We start from the raw sequence: 18,901 nt of genomic DNA, 5'->3' as shown, positions 1-18,901 counted from the left end.
TCTGCTTTTGGAAACTGGGTTAAGAAGGGGTGCACCGTTCCTGGAGGTACTGCAATACCAGGTCAATGCGTGGAGTGGACAGAGCAAGCTCTTTTTCCATCTCCCTGTTCTAAAAATCCATTTAATATATGGTCCCCAGATAGGGGACGTATCAGATATTAAACTGATAAGAACAGATACTACACTTGATCTTAGCCAAAAGGCCGAGAAGCGATAACCAGAATTGGTTTGGGCCTCGAGTGGCACCCTGGCCTATGCCGGACACATCTTAGGGAGAGAGAGCGAGAGGGAGACAAACCCACGCCTACACAAGACATTTTGTCACCCAAGCCAACCCTTGAAAAGGCTGCTTTGCAGAGCCAAAACAAGAAGAATGGTGCGTTTTGCAGCCGCCGCCCACTGCAATGAATCTGAATAACTCCTCCTTTAGGGCGCAAGCAACTCCCCTCCCCCTTGCAGTCTTTCCAATTCACGATACAAAAAGACGGACAGGACAGGTTGCCTGACTTTCCGTCACTGCCACCCTTTGCCATCCTTACCCGTAGAAAGCCCTTTCATCATCCCCAAACCCTAATCTTTTCCCTTTCCTTCCCAGCCCCCAAACCCTGCCCTCTGTACCTTTCTCACCACCCGCTTCCCTTCTCCTGTCATCCCCCTACCACCCGGGAAAAAAAGAGATTGCCCCCTCCTTCCACTAGCCCACCCTCCCACCCAAAGAACAACTTCTTCTGCGCAGCTTGTTTTCTAGGCAGCAGCGCTATTGTGATGTCATCGGGGGGCATTGTGACAAGCCGCCAGTGTTCCGTCTCTTCATGTTGTGCACAGTTCAAACGGAAAATACATCAACAGGCAGACTACAGAAAAGCTTACTATCAAAGGTTAGAGGGGGGCTTTCTCAGAGGGCTTTTTACAGTTTTTCTATTCCCAATTAGCCGTTTAAGTGTACTTATTGAAAGTAGTAATTCTTTCATAGGCCGCCCTTTCTTAGTATTTGACGTTCCTTATATTGCGGTATGAGGCTTCGCAGTAGGTTGCAAACATTCATCACCCATGACTGTCCCCAATTGAGCTCAGAAGCTCAATGTCTATCATGACCTCTCTTTTAGAATGTCCAAGAGCAAGCAAACTATTCCTCCAGGAGAGGGCGCCAACAGACTACTAAAGAGATCATCATTACTCAAAGAAAACCCCAAAAACCAATGCATGATAGGAATAAACAGGTAACTTTCTTTGGAGTGGAAGCGGAGAGATCGCACCAGATGCCAATTCTAGATGTTATCACACCTGTGGTCACTGCAGCAGCAGGTGAATCCACTTTGTCCAAAAGGGATCTATTCCATTCAATTGCAAATGATCTAGATAAGACAGAGAACTGCAGCACGGGGACATAGCCGAGTTGGTCAGGTTGAGTGGTGATGAGTTTGCTATTTGGATGAATAAAGAAAGTCAAAAGTGTGAAAGATAAAAAACAAAAGGAGGAAGTGTGAAAAGTGAATGGGCCAAATTGAGGTGCATATGAAGACGTATGCTTTCTTCCAATTCATTAAATCGGGCTAATATGAATCAGGTGAATTGAGTTCTGCTTTTGGAAACTGGGTTAAGAAGGGGTGCACCGTTCCTGGAGGTACTGCAATACCAGGTCAATGCGTGGAGTGGACAGAGCAAGCTCTTTTTCCATCTCCCTGTTCTAAAAATCCATTTAATATATGGTCCCCAGATAGGGGACGTATCAGATATTAAACTGATAAGAACAGATACTACACTTGATCTTAGCCAAAAGGCCGAGAAGCGATAACCAGAATTGGTTTGGGCCTCGAGTGGCACCCTGGCCTATGCCGGACACATCTTAGGGAGAGAGAGCGAGAGGGAGACAAACCCACGCCTACACAAGACATTTTGTCACCCAAGCCAACCCTTGAAAAGGCTGCTTTGCAGAGCCAAAACAAGAAGAATGGTGCGTTTTGCAGCCGCCGCCCACTGCAATGAATCTGAATAACTCCTCCTTTAGGGCGCAAGCAACTCCCCTCCCCCTTGCAGTCTTTCCAATTCACGATACAAAAAGACGGACAGGACAGGTTGCCTGACTTTCCGTCACTGCCACCCTTTGCCATCCTTACCCGTAGAAAGCCCTTTCATCATCCCCAAACCCTAATCTTTTCCCTTTCCTTCCCAGCCCCCAAACCCTGCCCTCTGTACCTTTCTCACCACCCGCTTCCCTTCTCCTGTCATCCCCCTACCACCCGGGAAAAAAAGAGATTGCCCCCTCCTTCCACTAGCCCACCCTCCCACCCAAAGAACAACTTCTTCTGCGCAGCTTGTTTTCTAGGCAGCAGCGCTATTGTGATGTCATCGGGGGGCATTGTGACAAGCCGCCAGTGTTCCGTCTCTTCATGTTGTGCACAGTTCAAACGGAAAATACATCAACAGGCAGACTACAGAAAAGCTTACTATCAAAGGTTAGAGGGGGGCTTTCTCAGAGGGCTTTTTACAGTTTTTCTATTCCCAATTAGCCGTTTAAGTGTACTTATTGAAAGTAGTAATTCTTTCATAGGCCGCCCTTTCTTAGTATTTGACGTTCCTTATATTGCGGTATGAGGCTTCGCAGTAGGTTGCAAACATTCATCACCCATGACTGTCCCCAATTGAGCTCAGAAGCTCAATGTCTATCATGACCTCTCTTTTAGAATGTCCAAGAGCAAGCAAACTATTCCTCCAGGAGAGGGCGCCAACAGACTACTAAAGAGATCATCATTACTCAAAGAAAACCCCAAAAACCAATGCATGATAGGAATAAACAGGTAACTTTCTTTGGAGTGGAAGCGGAGAGATCGCACCAGATGCCAATTCTAGATGTTATCACACCTGTGGTCACTGCAGCAGCAGGTGAATCCACTTTGTCCAAAAGGGATCTATTCCATTCAATTGCAAATGATCTAGATAAGACAGAGAACTGCAGCACGGGGACATAGCCGAGTTGGTCAGGTTGAGTGGTGATGAGTTTGCTATTTGGATGAATAAAGAAAGTCAAAAGTGTGAAAGATAAAAAACAAAAGGAGGAAGTGTGAAAAGTGAATGGGCCAAATTGAGGTGCATATGAAGACGTATGCTTTCTTCCAATTCATTAAATCGGGCTAATATGAATCAGGTGAATTGAGTTCTGCTTTTGGAAACTGGGTTAAGAAGGGGTGCACCGTTCCTGGAGGTACTGCAATACCAGGTCAATGCGTGGAGTGGACAGAGCAAGCTCTTTTTCCATCTCCCTGTTCTAAAAATCCATTTAATATATGGTCCCCAGATAGGGGACGTATCAGATATTAAACTGATAAGAACAGATACTACACTTGATCTTAGCCAAAAGGCCGAGAAGCGATAACCAGAATTGGTTTGGGCCTCGAGTGGCACCCTGGCCTATGCCGGACACATCTTAGGGAGAGAGAGCGAGAGGGAGACAAACCCACGCCTACACAAGACATTTTGTCACCCAAGCCAACCCTTGAAAAGGCTGCTTTGCAGAGCCAAAACAAGAAGAATGGTGCGTTTTGCAGCCGCCGCCCACTGCAATGAATCTGAATAACTCCTCCTTTAGGGCGCAAGCAACTCCCCTCCCCCTTGCAGTCTTTCCAATTCACGATACAAAAAGACGGACAGGACAGGTTGCCTGACTTTCCGTCACTGCCACCCTTTGCCATCCTTACCCGTAGAAAGCCCTTTCATCATCCCCAAACCCTAATCTTTTCCCTTTCCTTCCCAGCCCCCAAACCCTGCCCTCTGTACCTTTCTCACCACCCGCTTCCCTTCTCCTGTCATCCCCCTACCACCCGGGAAAAAAAGAGATTGCCCCCTCCTTCCACTAGCCCACCCTCCCACCCAAAGAACAACTTCTTCTGCGCAGCTTGTTTTCTAGGCAGCAGCGCTATTGTGATGTCATCGGGGGGCATTGTGACAAGCCGCCAGTGTTCCGTCTCTTCATGTTGTGCACAGTTCAAACGGAAAATACATCAACAGGCAGACTACAGAAAAGCTTACTATCAAAGGTTAGAGGGGGGCTTTCTCAGAGGGCTTTTTACAGTTTTTCTATTCCCAATTAGCCGTTTAAGTGTACTTATTGAAAGTAGTAATTCTTTCATAGGCCGCCCTTTCTTAGTATTTGACGTTCCTTATATTGCGGTATGAGGCTTCGCAGTAGGTTGCAAACATTCATCACCCATGACTGTCCCCAATTGAGCTCAGAAGCTCAATGTCTATCATGACCTCTCTTTTAGAATGTCCAAGAGCAAGCAAACTATTCCTCCAGGAGAGGGCGCCAACAGACTACTAAAGAGATCATCATTACTCAAAGAAAACCCCAAAAACCAATGCATGATAGGAATAAACAGGTAACTTTCTTTGGAGTGGAAGCGGAGAGATCGCACCAGATGCCAATTCTAGATGTTATCACACCTGTGGTCACTGCAGCAGCAGGTGAATCCACTTTGTCCAAAAGGGATCTATTCCATTCAATTGCAAATGATCTAGATAAGACAGAGAACTGCAGCACGGGGACATAGCCGAGTTGGTCAGGTTGAGTGGTGATGAGTTTGCTATTTGGATGAATAAAGAAAGTCAAAAGTGTGAAAGATAAAAAACAAAAGGAGGAAGTGTGAAAAGTGAATGGGCCAAATTGAGGTGCATATGAAGACGTATGCTTTCTTCCAATTCATTAAATCGGGCTAATATGAATCAGGTGAATTGAGTTCTGCTTTTGGAAACTGGGTTAAGAAGGGGTGCACCGTTCCTGGAGGTACTGCAATACCAGGTCAATGCGTGGAGTGGACAGAGCAAGCTCTTTTTCCATCTCCCTGTTCTAAAAATCCATTTAATATATGGTCCCCAGATAGGGGACGTATCAGATATTAAACTGATAAGAACAGATACTACACTTGATCTTAGCCAAAAGGCCGAGAAGCGATAACCAGAATTGGTTTGGGCCTCGAGTGGCACCCTGGCCTATGCCGGACACATCTTAGGGAGAGAGAGCGAGAGGGAGACAAACCCACGCCTACACAAGACATTTTGTCACCCAAGCCAACCCTTGAAAAGGCTGCTTTGCAGAGCCAAAACAAGAAGAATGGTGCGTTTTGCAGCCGCCGCCCACTGCAATGAATCTGAATAACTCCTCCTTTAGGGCGCAAGCAACTCCCCTCCCCCTTGCAGTCTTTCCAATTCACGATACAAAAAGACGGACAGGACAGGTTGCCTGACTTTCCGTCACTGCCACCCTTTGCCATCCTTACCCGTAGAAAGCCCTTTCATCATCCCCAAACCCTAATCTTTTCCCTTTCCTTCCCAGCCCCCAAACCCTGCCCTCTGTACCTTTCTCACCACCCGCTTCCCTTCTCCTGTCATCCCCCTACCACCCGGGAAAAAAAGAGATTGCCCCCTCCTTCCACTAGCCCACCCTCCCACCCAAAGAACAACTTCTTCTGCGCAGCTTGTTTTCTAGGCAGCAGCGCTATTGTGATGTCATCGGGGGGCATTGTGACAAGCCGCCAGTGTTCCGTCTCTTCATGTTGTGCACAGTTCAAACGGAAAATACATCAACAGGCAGACTACAGAAAAGCTTACTATCAAAGGTTAGAGGGGGGCTTTCTCAGAGGGCTTTTTACAGTTTTTCTATTCCCAATTAGCCGTTTAAGTGTACTTATTGAAAGTAGTAATTCTTTCATAGGCCGCCCTTTCTTAGTATTTGACGTTCCTTATATTGCGGTATGAGGCTTCGCAGTAGGTTGCAAACATTCATCACCCATGACTGTCCCCAATTGAGCTCAGAAGCTCAATGTCTATCATGACCTCTCTTTTAGAATGTCCAAGAGCAAGCAAACTATTCCTCCAGGAGAGGGCGCCAACAGACTACTAAAGAGATCATCATTACTCAAAGAAAACCCCAAAAACCAATGCATGATAGGAATAAACAGGTAACTTTCTTTGGAGTGGAAGCGGAGAGATCGCACCAGATGCCAATTCTAGATGTTATCACACCTGTGGTCACTGCAGCAGCAGGTGAATCCACTTTGTCCAAAAGGGATCTATTCCATTCAATTGCAAATGATCTAGATAAGACAGAGAACTGCAGCACGGGGACATAGCCGAGTTGGTCAGGTTGAGTGGTGATGAGTTTGCTATTTGGATGAATAAAGAAAGTCAAAAGTGTGAAAGATAAAAAACAAAAGGAGGAAGTGTGAAAAGTGAATGGGCCAAATTGAGGTGCATATGAAGACGTATGCTTTCTTCCAATTCATTAAATCGGGCTAATATGAATCAGGTGAATTGAGTTCTGCTTTTGGAAACTGGGTTAAGAAGGGGTGCACCGTTCCTGGAGGTACTGCAATACCAGGTCAATGCGTGGAGTGGACAGAGCAAGCTCTTTTTCCATCTCCCTGTTCTAAAAATCCATTTAATATATGGTCCCCAGATAGGGGACGTATCAGATATTAAACTGATAAGAACAGATACTACACTTGATCTTAGCCAAAAGGCCGAGAAGCGATAACCAGAATTGGTTTGGGCCTCGAGTGGCACCCTGGCCTATGCCGGACACATCTTAGGGAGAGAGAGCGAGAGGGAGACAAACCCACGCCTACACAAGACATTTTGTCACCCAAGCCAACCCTTGAAAAGGCTGCTTTGCAGAGCCAAAACAAGAAGAATGGTGCGTTTTGCAGCCGCCGCCCACTGCAATGAATCTGAATAACTCCTCCTTTAGGGCGCAAGCAACTCCCCTCCCCCTTGCAGTCTTTCCAATTCACGATACAAAAAGACGGACAGGACAGGTTGCCTGACTTTCCGTCACTGCCACCCTTTGCCATCCTTACCCGTAGAAAGCCCTTTCATCATCCCCAAACCCTAATCTTTTCCCTTTCCTTCCCAGCCCCCAAACCCTGCCCTCTGTACCTTTCTCACCACCCGCTTCCCTTCTCCTGTCATCCCCCTACCACCCGGGAAAAAAAGAGATTGCCCCCTCCTTCCACTAGCCCACCCTCCCACCCAAAGAACAACTTCTTCTGCGCAGCTTGTTTTCTAGGCAGCAGCGCTATTGTGATGTCATCGGGGGGCATTGTGACAAGCCGCCAGTGTTCCGTCTCTTCATGTTGTGCACAGTTCAAACGGAAAATACATCAACAGGCAGACTACAGAAAAGCTTACTATCAAAGGTTAGAGGGGGGCTTTCTCAGAGGGCTTTTTACAGTTTTTCTATTCCCAATTAGCCGTTTAAGTGTACTTATTGAAAGTAGTAATTCTTTCATAGGCCGCCCTTTCTTAGTATTTGACGTTCCTTATATTGCGGTATGAGGCTTCGCAGTAGGTTGCAAACATTCATCACCCATGACTGTCCCCAATTGAGCTCAGAAGCTCAATGTCTATCATGACCTCTCTTTTAGAATGTCCAAGAGCAAGCAAACTATTCCTCCAGGAGAGGGCGCCAACAGACTACTAAAGAGATCATCATTACTCAAAGAAAACCCCAAAAACCAATGCATGATAGGAATAAACAGGTAACTTTCTTTGGAGTGGAAGCGGAGAGATCGCACCAGATGCCAATTCTAGATGTTATCACACCTGTGGTCACTGCAGCAGCAGGTGAATCCACTTTGTCCAAAAGGGATCTATTCCATTCAATTGCAAATGATCTAGATAAGACAGAGAACTGCAGCACGGGGACATAGCCGAGTTGGTCAGGTTGAGTGGTGATGAGTTTGCTATTTGGATGAATAAAGAAAGTCAAAAGTGTGAAAGATAAAAAACAAAAGGAGGAAGTGTGAAAAGTGAATGGGCCAAATTGAGGTGCATATGAAGACGTATGCTTTCTTCCAATTCATTAAATCGGGCTAATATGAATCAGGTGAATTGAGTTCTGCTTTTGGAAACTGGGTTAAGAAGGGGTGCACCGTTCCTGGAGGTACTGCAATACCAGGTCAATGCGTGGAGTGGACAGAGCAAGCTCTTTTTCCATCTCCCTGTTCTAAAAATCCATTTAATATATGGTCCCCAGATAGGGGACGTATCAGATATTAAACTGATAAGAACAGATACTACACTTGATCTTAGCCAAAAGGCCGAGAAGCGATAACCAGAATTGGTTTGGGCCTCGAGTGGCACCCTGGCCTATGCCGGACACATCTTAGGGAGAGAGAGCGAGAGGGAGACAAACCCACGCCTACACAAGACATTTTGTCACCCAAGCCAACCCTTGAAAAGGCTGCTTTGCAGAGCCAAAACAAGAAGAATGGTGCGTTTTGCAGCCGCCGCCCACTGCAATGAATCTGAATAACTCCTCCTTTAGGGCGCAAGCAACTCCCCTCCCCCTTGCAGTCTTTCCAATTCACGATACAAAAAGACGGACAGGACAGGTTGCCTGACTTTCCGTCACTGCCACCCTTTGCCATCCTTACCCGTAGAAAGCCCTTTCATCATCCCCAAACCCTAATCTTTTCCCTTTCCTTCCCAGCCCCCAAACCCTGCCCTCTGTACCTTTCTCACCACCCGCTTCCCTTCTCCTGTCATCCCCCTACCACCCGGGAAAAAAAGAGATTGCCCCCTCCTTCCACTAGCCCACCCTCCCACCCAAAGAACAACTTCTTCTGCGCAGCTTGTTTTCTAGGCAGCAGCGCTATTGTGATGTCATCGGGGGGCATTGTGACAAGCCGCCAGTGTTCCGTCTCTTCATGTTGTGCACAGTTCAAACGGAAAATACATCAACAGGCAGACTACAGAAAAGCTTACTATCAAAGGTTAGAGGGGGGCTTTCTCAGAGGGCTTTTTACAGTTTTTCTATTCCCAATTAGCCGTTTAAGTGTACTTATTGAAAGTAGTAATTCTTTCATAGGCCGCCCTTTCTTAGTATTTGACGTTCCTTATATTGCGGTATGAGGCTTCGCAGTAGGTTGCAAACATTCATCACCCATGACTGTCCCCAATTGAGCTCAGAAGCTCAATGTCTATCATGACCTCTCTTTTAGAATGTCCAAGAGCAAGCAAACTATTCCTCCAGGAGAGGGCGCCAACAGACTACTAAAGAGATCATCATTACTCAAAGAAAACCCCAAAAACCAATGCATGATAGGAATAAACAGGTAACTTTCTTTGGAGTGGAAGCGGAGAGATCGCACCAGATGCCAATTCTAGATGTTATCACACCTGTGGTCACTGCAGCAGCAGGTGAATCCACTTTGTCCAAAAGGGATCTATTCCATTCAATTGCAAATGATCTAGATAAGACAGAGAACTGCAGCACGGGGACATAGCCGAGTTGGTCAGGTTGAGTGGTGATGAGTTTGCTATTTGGATGAATAAAGAAAGTCAAAAGTGTGAAAGATAAAAAACAAAAGGAGGAAGTGTGAAAAGTGAATGGGCCAAATTGAGGTGCATATGAAGACGTATGCTTTCTTCCAATTCATTAAATCGGGCTAATATGAATCAGGTGAATTGAGTTCTGCTTTTGGAAACTGGGTTAAGAAGGGGTGCACCGTTCCTGGAGGTACTGCAATACCAGGTCAATGCGTGGAGTGGACAGAGCAAGCTCTTTTTCCATCTCCCTGTTCTAAAAATCCATTTAATATATGGTCCCCAGATAGGGGACATATCAGATATTAAACTGATAAGAACAGATACTACACTTGATCTTAGCCAAAAGGCCGAGAAGCGATAACCAGAATTGGTTTGGGCCTCGAGTGGCACCCTGGCCTATGCCGGACACATCTTAGGGAGAGAGAGCGAGAGGGAGACAAACCCACGCCTACACAAGACATTTTGTCACCCAAGCCAACCCTTGAAAAGGCTGCTTTGCAGAGCCAAAACAAGAAGAATGGTGCGTTTTGCAGCCGCCGCCCACTGCAATGAATCTGAATAACTCCTCCTTTAGGGCGCAAGCAACTCCCCTCCCCCTTGCAGTCTTTCCAATTCACGATACAAAAAGACGGACAGGACAGGTTGCCTGACTTTCCGTCACTGCCACCCTTTGCCATCCTTACCCGTAGAAAGCCCTTTCATCATCCCCAAACCCTAATCTTTTCCCTTTCCTTCCCAGCCCCCAAACCCTGCCCTCTGTACCTTTCTCACCACCCGCTTCCCTTCTCCTGTCATCCCCCTACCACCCGGGAAAAAAAGAGATTGCCCCCTCCTTCCACTAGCCCACCCTCCCACCCAAAGAACAACTTCTTCTGCGCAGCTTGTTTTCTAGGCAGCAGCGCTATTGTGATGTCATCGGGGGGCATTGTGACAAGCCGCCAGTGTTCCGTCTCTTCATGTTGTGCACAGTTCAAACGGAAAATACATCAACAGGCAGACTACAGAAAAGCTTACTATCAAAGGTTAGAGGGGGGCTTTCTCAGAGGGCTTTTTACAGTTTTTCTATTCCCAATTAGCCGTTTAAGTGTACTTATTGAAAGTAGTAATTCTTTCATAGGCCGCCCTTTCTTAGTATTTGACGTTCCTTATATTGCGGTATGAGGCTTCGCAGTAGGTTGCAAACATTCATCACCCATGACTGTCCCCAATTGAGCTCAGAAGCTCAATGTCTATCATGACCTCTCTTTTAGAATGTCCAAGAGCAAGCAAACTATTCCTCCAGGAGAGGGCGCCAACAGACTACTAAAGAGATCATCATTACTCAAAGAAAACCCCAAAAACCAATGCATGATAGGAATAAACAGGTAACTTTCTTTGGAGTGGAAGCGGAGAGATCGCACCAGATGCCAATTCTAGATGTTATCACACCTGTGGTCACTGCAGCAGCAGGTGAATCCACTTTGTCCAAAAGGGATCTATTCCATTCAATTGCAAATGATCTAGATAAGACAGAGAACTGCAGCACGGGGACATAGCCGAGTTGGTCAGGTTGAGTGGTGATGAGTTTGCTATTTGGATGAATAAAGAAAGTCAAAAGTGTGAAAGATAAAAAACAAAAGGAGGAAGTGTGAAAAGTGAATGGGCCAAATTGAGGTGCATATGAAGACGTATGCTTTCTTCCAATTCATTAAATCGGGCTAATATGAATCAGGTGAATTGAGTTCTGCTTTTGGAAACTGGGTTAAGAAGGGGTGCACCGTTCCTGGAGGTACTGCAATACCAGGTCAATGCGTGGAGTGGACAGAGCAAGCTCTTTTTCCATCTCCCTGTTCTAAAAATCCATTTAATATATGGTCCCCAGATAGGGGACGTATCAGATATTAAACTGATAAGAACAGATACTACACTTGATCTTAGCCAAAAGGCCGAGAAGCGATAACCAGAATTGGTTTGGGCCTCGAGTGGCACCCTGGCCTATGCCGGACACATCTTAGGGAGAGAGAGCGAGAGGGAGACAAACCCACGCCTACACAAGACATTTTGTCACCCAAGCCAACCCTTGAAAAGGCTGCTTTGCAGAGCCAAAACAAGAAGAATGGTGCGTTTTGCAGCCGCCGCCCACTGCAATGAATCTGAATAACTCCTCCTTTAGGGCGCAAGCAACTCCCCTCCCCCTTGCAGTCTTTCCAATTCACGATACAAAAAGACGGACAGGACAGGTTGCCTGACTTTCCGTCACTGCCACCCTTTGCCATCCTTACCCGTAGAAAGCCCTTTCATCATCCCCAAACCCTAATCTTTTCCCTTTCCTTCCCAGCCCCCAAACCCTGCCCTCTGTACCTTTCTCACCACCCGCTTCCCTTCTCCTGTCATCCCCCTACCACCCGGGAAAAAAAGAGATTGCCCCCTCCTTCCACTAGCCCACCCTCCCACCCAAAGAACAACTTCTTCTGCGCAGCTTGTTTTCTAGGCAGCAGCGCTATTGTGATGTCATCGGGGGGCATTGTGACAAGCCGCCAGTGTTCCGTCTCTTCATGTTGTGCACAGTTCAAACGGAAAATACATCAACAGGCAGACTACAGAAAAGCTTACTATCAAAGGTTAGAGGGGGGCTTTCTCAGAGGGCTTTTTACAGTTTTTCTATTCCCAATTAGCCGTTTAAGTGTACTTATTGAAAGTAGTAATTCTTTCATAGGCCGCCCTTTCTTAGTATTTGACGTTCCTTATATTGCGGTATGAGGCTTCGCAGTAGGTTGCAAACATTCATCACCCATGACTGTCCCCAATTGAGCTCAGAAGCTCAATGTCTATCATGACCTCTCTTTTAGAATGTCCAAGAGCAAGCAAACTATTCCTCCAGGAGAGGGCGCCAACAGACTACTAAAGAGATCATCATTACTCAAAGAAAACCCCAAAAACCAATGCATGATAGGAATAAACAGGTAACTTTCTTTGGAGTGGAAGCGGAGAGATCGCACCAGATGCCAATTCTAGATGTTATCACACCTGTGGTCACTGCAGCAGCAGGTGAATCCACTTTGTCCAAAAGGGATCTATTCCATTCAATTGCAAATGATCTAGATAAGACAGAGAACTGCAGCACGGGGACATAGCCGAGTTGGTCAGGTTGAGTGGTGATGAGTTTGCTATTTGGATGAATAAAGAAAGTCAAAAGTGTGAAAGATAAAAAACAAAAGGAGGAAGTGTGAAAAGTGAATGGGCCAAATTGAGGTGCATATGAAGACGTATGCTTTCTTCCAATTCATTAAATCGGGCTAATATGAATCAGGTGAATTGAGTTCTGCTTTTGGAAACTGGGTTAAGAAGGGGTGCACCGTTCCTGGAGGTACTGCAATACCAGGTCAATGCGTGGAGTGGACAGAGCAAGCTCTTTTTCCATCTCCCTGTTCTAAAAATCCATTTAATATATGGTCCCCAGATAGGGGACGTATCAGATATTAAACTGATAAGAACAGATACTACACTTGATCTTAGCCAAAAGGCCGAGAAGCGATAACCAGAATTGGTTTGGGCCTCGAGTGGCACCCTGGCCTATGCCGGACACATCTTAGGGAGAGAGAGCGAGAGGGAGACAAACCCACGCCTACACAAGACATTTTGTCACCCAAGCCAACCCTTGAAAAGGCTGCTTTGCAGAGCCAAAACAAGAAGAATGGTGCGTTTTGCAGCCGCCGCCCACTGCAATGAATCTGAATAACTCCTCCTTTAGGGCGCAAGCAACTCCCCTCCCCCTTGCAGTCTTTCCAATTCACGATACAAAAAGACGGACAGGACAGGTTGCCTGACTTTCCGTCACTGCCACCCTTTGCCATCCTTACCCGTAGAAAGCCCTTTCATCATCCCCAAACCCTAATCTTTTCCCTTTCCTTCCCAGCCCCCAAACCCTGCCCTCTGTACCTTTCTCACCACCCGCTTCCCTTCTCCTGTCATCCCCCTACCACCCGGGAAAAAAAGAGATTGCCCCCTCCTTCCACTAGCCCACCCTCCCACCCAAAGAACAACTTCTTCTGCGCAGCTTGTTTTCTAGGCAGCAGCGCTATTGTGATGTCATCGGGGGGCATTGTGACAAGCCGCCAGTGTTCCGTCTCTTCATGTTGTGCACAGTTCAAACGGAAAATACATCAACAGGCAGACTACAGAAAAGCTTACTATCAAAGGTTAGAGGGGGGCTTTCTCAGAGGGCTTTTTACAGTTTTTCTATTCCCAATTAGCCGTTTAAGTGTACTTATTGAAAGTAGTAATTCTTTCATAGGCCGCCCTTTCTTAGTATTTGACGTTCCTTATATTGCGGTATGAGGCTTCGCAGTAGGTTGCAAACATTCATCACCCATGACTGTCCCCAATTGAGCTCAGAAGCTCAATGTCTATCATGACCTCTCTTTTAGAATGTCCAAGAGCAAGCAAACTATTCCTCCAGGAGAGGGCGCCAACAGACTACTAAAGAGATCATCATTACTCAAAGAAAACCCCAAAAACCAATGCATGATAGGAATAAACAGGTAACTTTCTTTGGAGTGGAAGCGGAGAGATCGCACCAGATGCCAATTCTAGATGTTATCACACCTGTGGTCACTGCAGCAGCAGGTGAATCCACTTTGTCCAAAAGGGATCTATTCCATTCAATTGCAAATGATCTAGATAAGACAGAGAACTGCAGCACGGGGACATAGCCGAGTTGGTCAGGTTGAGTGGTGATGAGTTTGCTATTTGGATGAATAAAGAAAGTCAAAAGTGTGAAAGATAAAAAACAAAAGGAGGAAGTGTGAAAAGTGAATGGGCCAAATTGAGGTGCATATGAAGACGTATGCTTTCTTCCAATTCATTAAATCGGGCTAATATGAATCAGGTGAATTGAGTTCTGCTTTTGGAAACTGGGTTAAGAAGGGGTGCACCGTTCCTGGAGGTACTGCAATACCAGGTCAATGCGTGGAGTGGACAGAGCAAGCTCTTTTTCCATCTCCCTGTTCTAAAAATCCATTTAATATATGGTCCCCAGATAGGGGACGTATCAGATATTAAACTGATAAGAACAGATACTACACTTGATCTTAGCCAAAAGGCCGAGAAGCGATAACCAGAATTGGTTTGGGCCTCGAGTGGCACCCTGGCCTATGCCGGACACATCTTAGGGAGAGAGAGCGAGAGGGAGACAAACCCACGCCTACACAAGACATTTTGTCACCCAAGCCAACCCTTGAAAAGGCTGCTTTGCAGAGCCAAAACAAGAAGAATGGTGCGTTTTGCAGCCGCCGCCCACTGCAATGAATCTGAATAACTCCTCCTTTAGGGCGCAAGCAACTCCCCTCCCCCTTGCAGTCTTTCCAATTCACGATACAAAAAGACGGACAGGACAGGTTGCCTGACTTTCCGTCACTGCCACCCTTTGCCATCCTTACCCGTAGAAAGCCCTTTCATCATCCCCAAACCCTAATCTTTTCCCTTTCCTTCCCAGCCCCCAAACCCTGCCCTCTGTACCTTTCTCACCACCCGCTTCCCTTCTCCTGTCATCCCCCTACCACCCGGGAAAAAAAGAGATTGCCCCCTCCTTCCACTAGCCCACCCTCCCACCCAAAGAACAACTTCTTCTGCGCAGCTTGTTTTCTAGGCAGCAGCGCTATTGTGATGTCATCGGGGGGCATTGTGACAAGCCGCCAGTGTTCCGTCTCTTCATGTTGTGCACAGTTCAAACGGAAAATACATCAACAGGCAGACTACAGAAAAGCTTACTATCAAAGGTTAGAGGGGGGCTTTCTCAGAGGGCTTTTTACAGTTTTTCTATTCCCAATTAGCCGTTTAAGTGTACTTATTGAAAGTAGTAATTCTTTCATAGGCCGCCCTTTCTTAGTATTTGACGTTCCTTATATTGCGGTATGAGGCTTCGCAGTAGGTTGCAAACATTCATCACCCATGACTGTCCCCAATTGAGCTCAGAAGCTCAATGTCTATCATGACCTCTCTTTTAGAATGTCCAAGAGCAAGCAAACTATTCCTCCAGGAGAGGGCGCCAACAGACTACTAAAGAGATCATCATTACTCAAAGAAAACCCCAAAAACCAATGCATGATAGGAATAAACAGGTAACTTTCTTTGGAGTGGAAGCGGAGAGATCGCACCAGATGCCAATTCTAGATGTTATCACACCTGTGGTCACTGCAGCAGCAGGTGAATCCACTTTGTCCAAAAGGGATCTATTCCATTCAATTGCAAATGATCTAGATAAGACAGAGAACTGCAGCACGGGGACATAGCCGAGTTGGTCAGGTTGAGTGGTGATGAGTTTGCTATTTGGATGAATAAAGAAAGTCAAAAGTGTGAAAGATAAAAAACAAAAGGAGGAAGTGTGAAAAGTGAATGGGCCAAATTGAGGTGCATATGAAGACGTATGCTTTCTTCCAATTCATTAAATCGGGCTAATATGAATCAGGTGAATTGAGTTCTGCTTTTGGAAACTGGGTTAAGAAGGGGTGCACCGTTCCTGGAGGTACTGCAATACCAGGTCAATGCGTGGAGTGGACAGAGCAAGCTCTTTTTCCATCTCCCTGTTCTAAAAATCCATTTAATATATGGTCCCCAGATAGGGGACGTATCAGATATTAAACTGATAAGAACAGATTTTTTGATTTAACAGCATCTTTATTATCCTGCACTACTCACAAATAGGTAACAAACCGTGTACAGTGCCGCAGCCCCGTACACACAGAAATATACAATCCTTCTTACATTACATAGCCATAGAGTACGACGCACTAAACTATACATCACGCTCCTATGCTTATCCATAACACTCAAGCTGAAAGAAAAAGTTAGACAATAAATAACGACGAACCGGCGATTGGGGGATGGGGGTAGGGGAAAAGGGGGATAGGGTGGGGAAATCACAGGCCCGAAGCTTTATTGAAAGACGCACATAACGGGAAAAGGAGGGAGGGGGCATGGAAGAGGTCTAAACCTCCTCCTCGGCGCTGTCGTCCGGACTGTCCATGATGGAATAGTCTCTGAGCAGGCTGTGGATCAGCCTGCGGCAATCCTGGATAGACATCCTCTCCCTCTTCAAGATGAGCCGGTTCCTGGCGACCCAAATAGCGTCCTTAAAGCAGTTCATAAGGCGCCAAGCCTCCTGGATGGCTCCAACGGTGTGAGTTCCAGGGAAGAGTCCATAAAGTACGGAATGGTACGATAGGCTCCCTCTGGGGACGGAGTTCCTCAGGTCATCCTCCAGGGCAACCAACAGGCGCTGTGCGAAACGGCAGTCCCAAAAGGCGTGCAGCGATGTTTCCTCCACGAAGGGGCACCTTGGGCAGTACCGGGTTTTGCACAGGTTCCGGGCATGCATGAATGACCGGACGGGCAGTCCGCCCTGTATCGCCATCCATGACAAGTCCTTGTGCCCGTTGGTCAATCCAGCCGATGACACGTTTGTCCAAACAGTCTCCAGTGTGTCGTGATGAAGTCCTGGAATGTTCTCCATTTCGTCCTTGGCTCTGATGAGTTTGTGGATAGTCTTTGGCTTCCACAAATCAGGCTTGAGTCCCTCCAGTTGGTGTTCCCTCACAAACCGAACCACGTCTCCGTAGAACCATGGCGCCGTCCAGTTGTAGGGGAAGGAGCTGTCCCACTTGTCCCAGCCTAACCGTCTCCAAAGGGGGAGCAGGAAGAAGCGAGACATGGACCCACCCGCGGAACCTCTCTTGACTCGCAGAGTTCGGCGAACGCAGTCACATACGAAGGAGGATCGCAGGAGGGTGGGGATATCGGGTACGCCCTTCCCACCCTTGCGAGGATCCTTGTACATGATGCTCCGCTTTACTCTGTCCATCTTGGATCCCCAGACAAAACGAAACACCGTCCTGGTAATGGCCCTGCACACGGTGGCAAGGGGGGGCCAGGCCTGGGCCGTGTACTGCAGCACGGGCAGTACCTCGTTACGCAGGACCAGTGCTTTGCCCTCACAGGTGAGGCGTCTGAGGCTCCACAGACCGATCCGTTGGGTGATCTTGGTCAAGCGTTCCTCCCAGGACTTGAGGGCTGCTCCTTCCTTCCCGAACCAGACTCCAAGAACCTTGATGAAATCCGGCTGGATGCTGAAAGGGAAGGGGGCGGAAGAGGCCGGCTGCCAGTCCCCGAAGAGCATGGCTTCCGACTTCCCGCAGTTGACTTTGGCTCCCGAAGCCCGTCTGAAGGTCTCACAGGTCTGGACGAGGGTGTCGACTGAGCGCCGGTCCGCGCAGAAGACGGTCACGTCGTCCATGTAGAGCGAGCACTTGACCTCGAAGCGTTCTGGTCCTGGTGCGGTGATCCCTCTGATCTCTCCATTCCGCCGGATAGCCTCTGCAAAGAGTTCTATAACACAAACAAAAAGAAGAGGTGACAGAGGACAGCCTTGTCTGACCCCTGAGAGGACCGGGAAGGGGTCAGTCTTCCAGCCGTTTACCAACACCGAGCTGTGAATATCAAAATACATTAGTTGGACATACAAACAAAACATGTTACCCAAACCTAACCTGTGCAGAGCTTTGCCCAGGAACTCATGGGAAACACGGTCGAAGGCCTTTTCCTGATCCAACGAGATCAGGGCTGCGTGCACCCGGCGGGCTTTGATGTACTCGACCGTGTCCCGCATGAGAGCCAGGCTGTCTGCGATGCGACGTCCGGGGATGCCGCAGGTCTGATCCGGGTGGATGATCCGTCCGATAACCGTCTTCAGTCTCGTTGCCATCGTCTTGGCCAGGATCTTGTAGTCGACATTCAGAAGGGTGATGGGACGCCAATTCTTCAGGTCGCACCTCTCTCCTTTACGCTTGTACAGGATCGTGACCATTCCTTCCCTCAGAGATGGAGGCATTCTGCCCTCCACCACCATCTCCTCATACAGCCCTAACAGGTCCGGACAGATTAGGTCTCCCAGCGCTACATAGAGCTCTGCTGGGAGGCCGTCACTGCCCGGTGTCCTGCCAGAACTAAAGGATTTGGCGGCCGAGAGCAGCTCGTCCACCGTCAGAGGAACGTCCATGGCCGCCGCGTCTGCAGGGTCAAGATGGTTAGTGATACCTGACAGGAACTTATCGGCGGCCTCGGGGTCAGTAGTCTTGCGGGCGTAGAGTTCGCTGTAGAAGTCGCTGACGACCTTCATCACATTCTCTTTCCCGCGTCGCATGCTTCCACTCTCGTCTCGTAGTTCATTCATGGGCGTGTGACCGGCGTGGAGTTTCCTGAAAAAGAACGAGTTACATTTCTCACCCTTCTCCAGGTTCTCCACTTTGGAACGGAAGACAATTCGCTCGGACTCCTCCTCGAAGTGCCTTTTCAGGCTCCTCTTAGTCTCCTCCAGCTCCTCTCTCACGTCCCAGCCGCATCGAAGAAGGTCCTGCAGGGAACGCAGCTCACGCTGGAGTCTCCTGAAGTCCCTCCTCTTCAGACACGCCTGTTGTTGACTCTTTGCCTGAAAGAAGAAACGGAACTCGAGTTTAACGTATTCCCACCAGTCAGAAACAGACTGGAAGCCCGCCTTGTAGGCCCGCCACGTGGAGTAGGCAGCTCTAAGCTCCTCCAGAATCTC

General features: G+C 47.7%; 10 non-coding genes and 1 pseudogene across 10 annotated transcripts; all 11 read right to left on the bottom strand.

Moving 5' to 3' along the window:
- Positions 1-24: 24 nt before the first annotated feature.
- On the bottom strand, positions 25-215 carry LOC142271591 (U2 spliceosomal RNA). Its single transcript, XR_012736625.1, has one exon. It is a non-coding gene; the product is annotated as a U2 spliceosomal RNA (small nuclear RNA).
- Positions 216-1,602: 1,387 nt separating this feature from the next.
- LOC142271590 (U2 spliceosomal RNA) lies at positions 1,603-1,793 on the bottom strand. Its single transcript, XR_012736624.1, has one exon. It is a non-coding gene; the product is annotated as a U2 spliceosomal RNA (small nuclear RNA).
- Positions 1,794-3,180: 1,387 nt separating this feature from the next.
- On the bottom strand, positions 3,181-3,371 carry LOC142271589 (U2 spliceosomal RNA). Its single transcript, XR_012736623.1, has one exon. It is a non-coding gene; the product is annotated as a U2 spliceosomal RNA (small nuclear RNA).
- A 1,387-nt stretch (positions 3,372-4,758) lies between these two features.
- LOC142271588 (U2 spliceosomal RNA) lies at positions 4,759-4,949 on the bottom strand. Its single transcript, XR_012736622.1, has one exon. It is a non-coding gene; the product is annotated as a U2 spliceosomal RNA (small nuclear RNA).
- Positions 4,950-6,336: 1,387 nt separating this feature from the next.
- Positions 6,337-6,527, bottom strand: LOC142271587 (U2 spliceosomal RNA). The gene has a single exon (XR_012736621.1). It is a non-coding gene; the product is annotated as a U2 spliceosomal RNA (small nuclear RNA).
- Positions 6,528-7,914: 1,387 nt separating this feature from the next.
- On the bottom strand, positions 7,915-8,105 carry LOC142271586 (U2 spliceosomal RNA). The gene has a single exon (XR_012736620.1). It is a non-coding gene; the product is annotated as a U2 spliceosomal RNA (small nuclear RNA).
- Positions 8,106-9,492: 1,387 nt separating this feature from the next.
- Positions 9,493-9,683, bottom strand: LOC142271571 (U2 spliceosomal RNA). The gene has a single exon (XR_012736607.1). It is a non-coding gene; the product is annotated as a U2 spliceosomal RNA (small nuclear RNA).
- Positions 9,684-11,070: 1,387 nt separating this feature from the next.
- Positions 11,071-11,261, bottom strand: LOC142271585 (U2 spliceosomal RNA). Its single transcript, XR_012736619.1, has one exon. It is a non-coding gene; the product is annotated as a U2 spliceosomal RNA (small nuclear RNA).
- A 1,387-nt stretch (positions 11,262-12,648) lies between these two features.
- LOC142271582 (U2 spliceosomal RNA) lies at positions 12,649-12,839 on the bottom strand. The gene has a single exon (XR_012736617.1). It is a non-coding gene; the product is annotated as a U2 spliceosomal RNA (small nuclear RNA).
- Positions 12,840-14,226: 1,387 nt separating this feature from the next.
- Positions 14,227-14,417, bottom strand: LOC142271581 (U2 spliceosomal RNA). Its single transcript, XR_012736616.1, has one exon. It is a non-coding gene; the product is annotated as a U2 spliceosomal RNA (small nuclear RNA).
- A 1,387-nt stretch (positions 14,418-15,804) lies between these two features.
- Positions 15,805-16,009, bottom strand: LOC142271623 (U2 spliceosomal RNA; annotated as a pseudogene).
- Between the last annotated feature and the right edge of the window lie 2,892 nt (positions 16,010-18,901).

This window comes from Anomaloglossus baeobatrachus, unplaced genomic scaffold (assembly GCF_048569485.1).
Source record: "Anomaloglossus baeobatrachus isolate aAnoBae1 unplaced genomic scaffold, aAnoBae1.hap1 Scaffold_3377, whole genome shotgun sequence".
Classification (NCBI taxonomy): domain Eukaryota; kingdom Metazoa; phylum Chordata; class Amphibia; order Anura; family Aromobatidae; genus Anomaloglossus; species Anomaloglossus baeobatrachus.
Note: the sequence above shows the minus strand (reverse complement) of the source record. Positions and strands in the feature narration are given on the sequence as shown.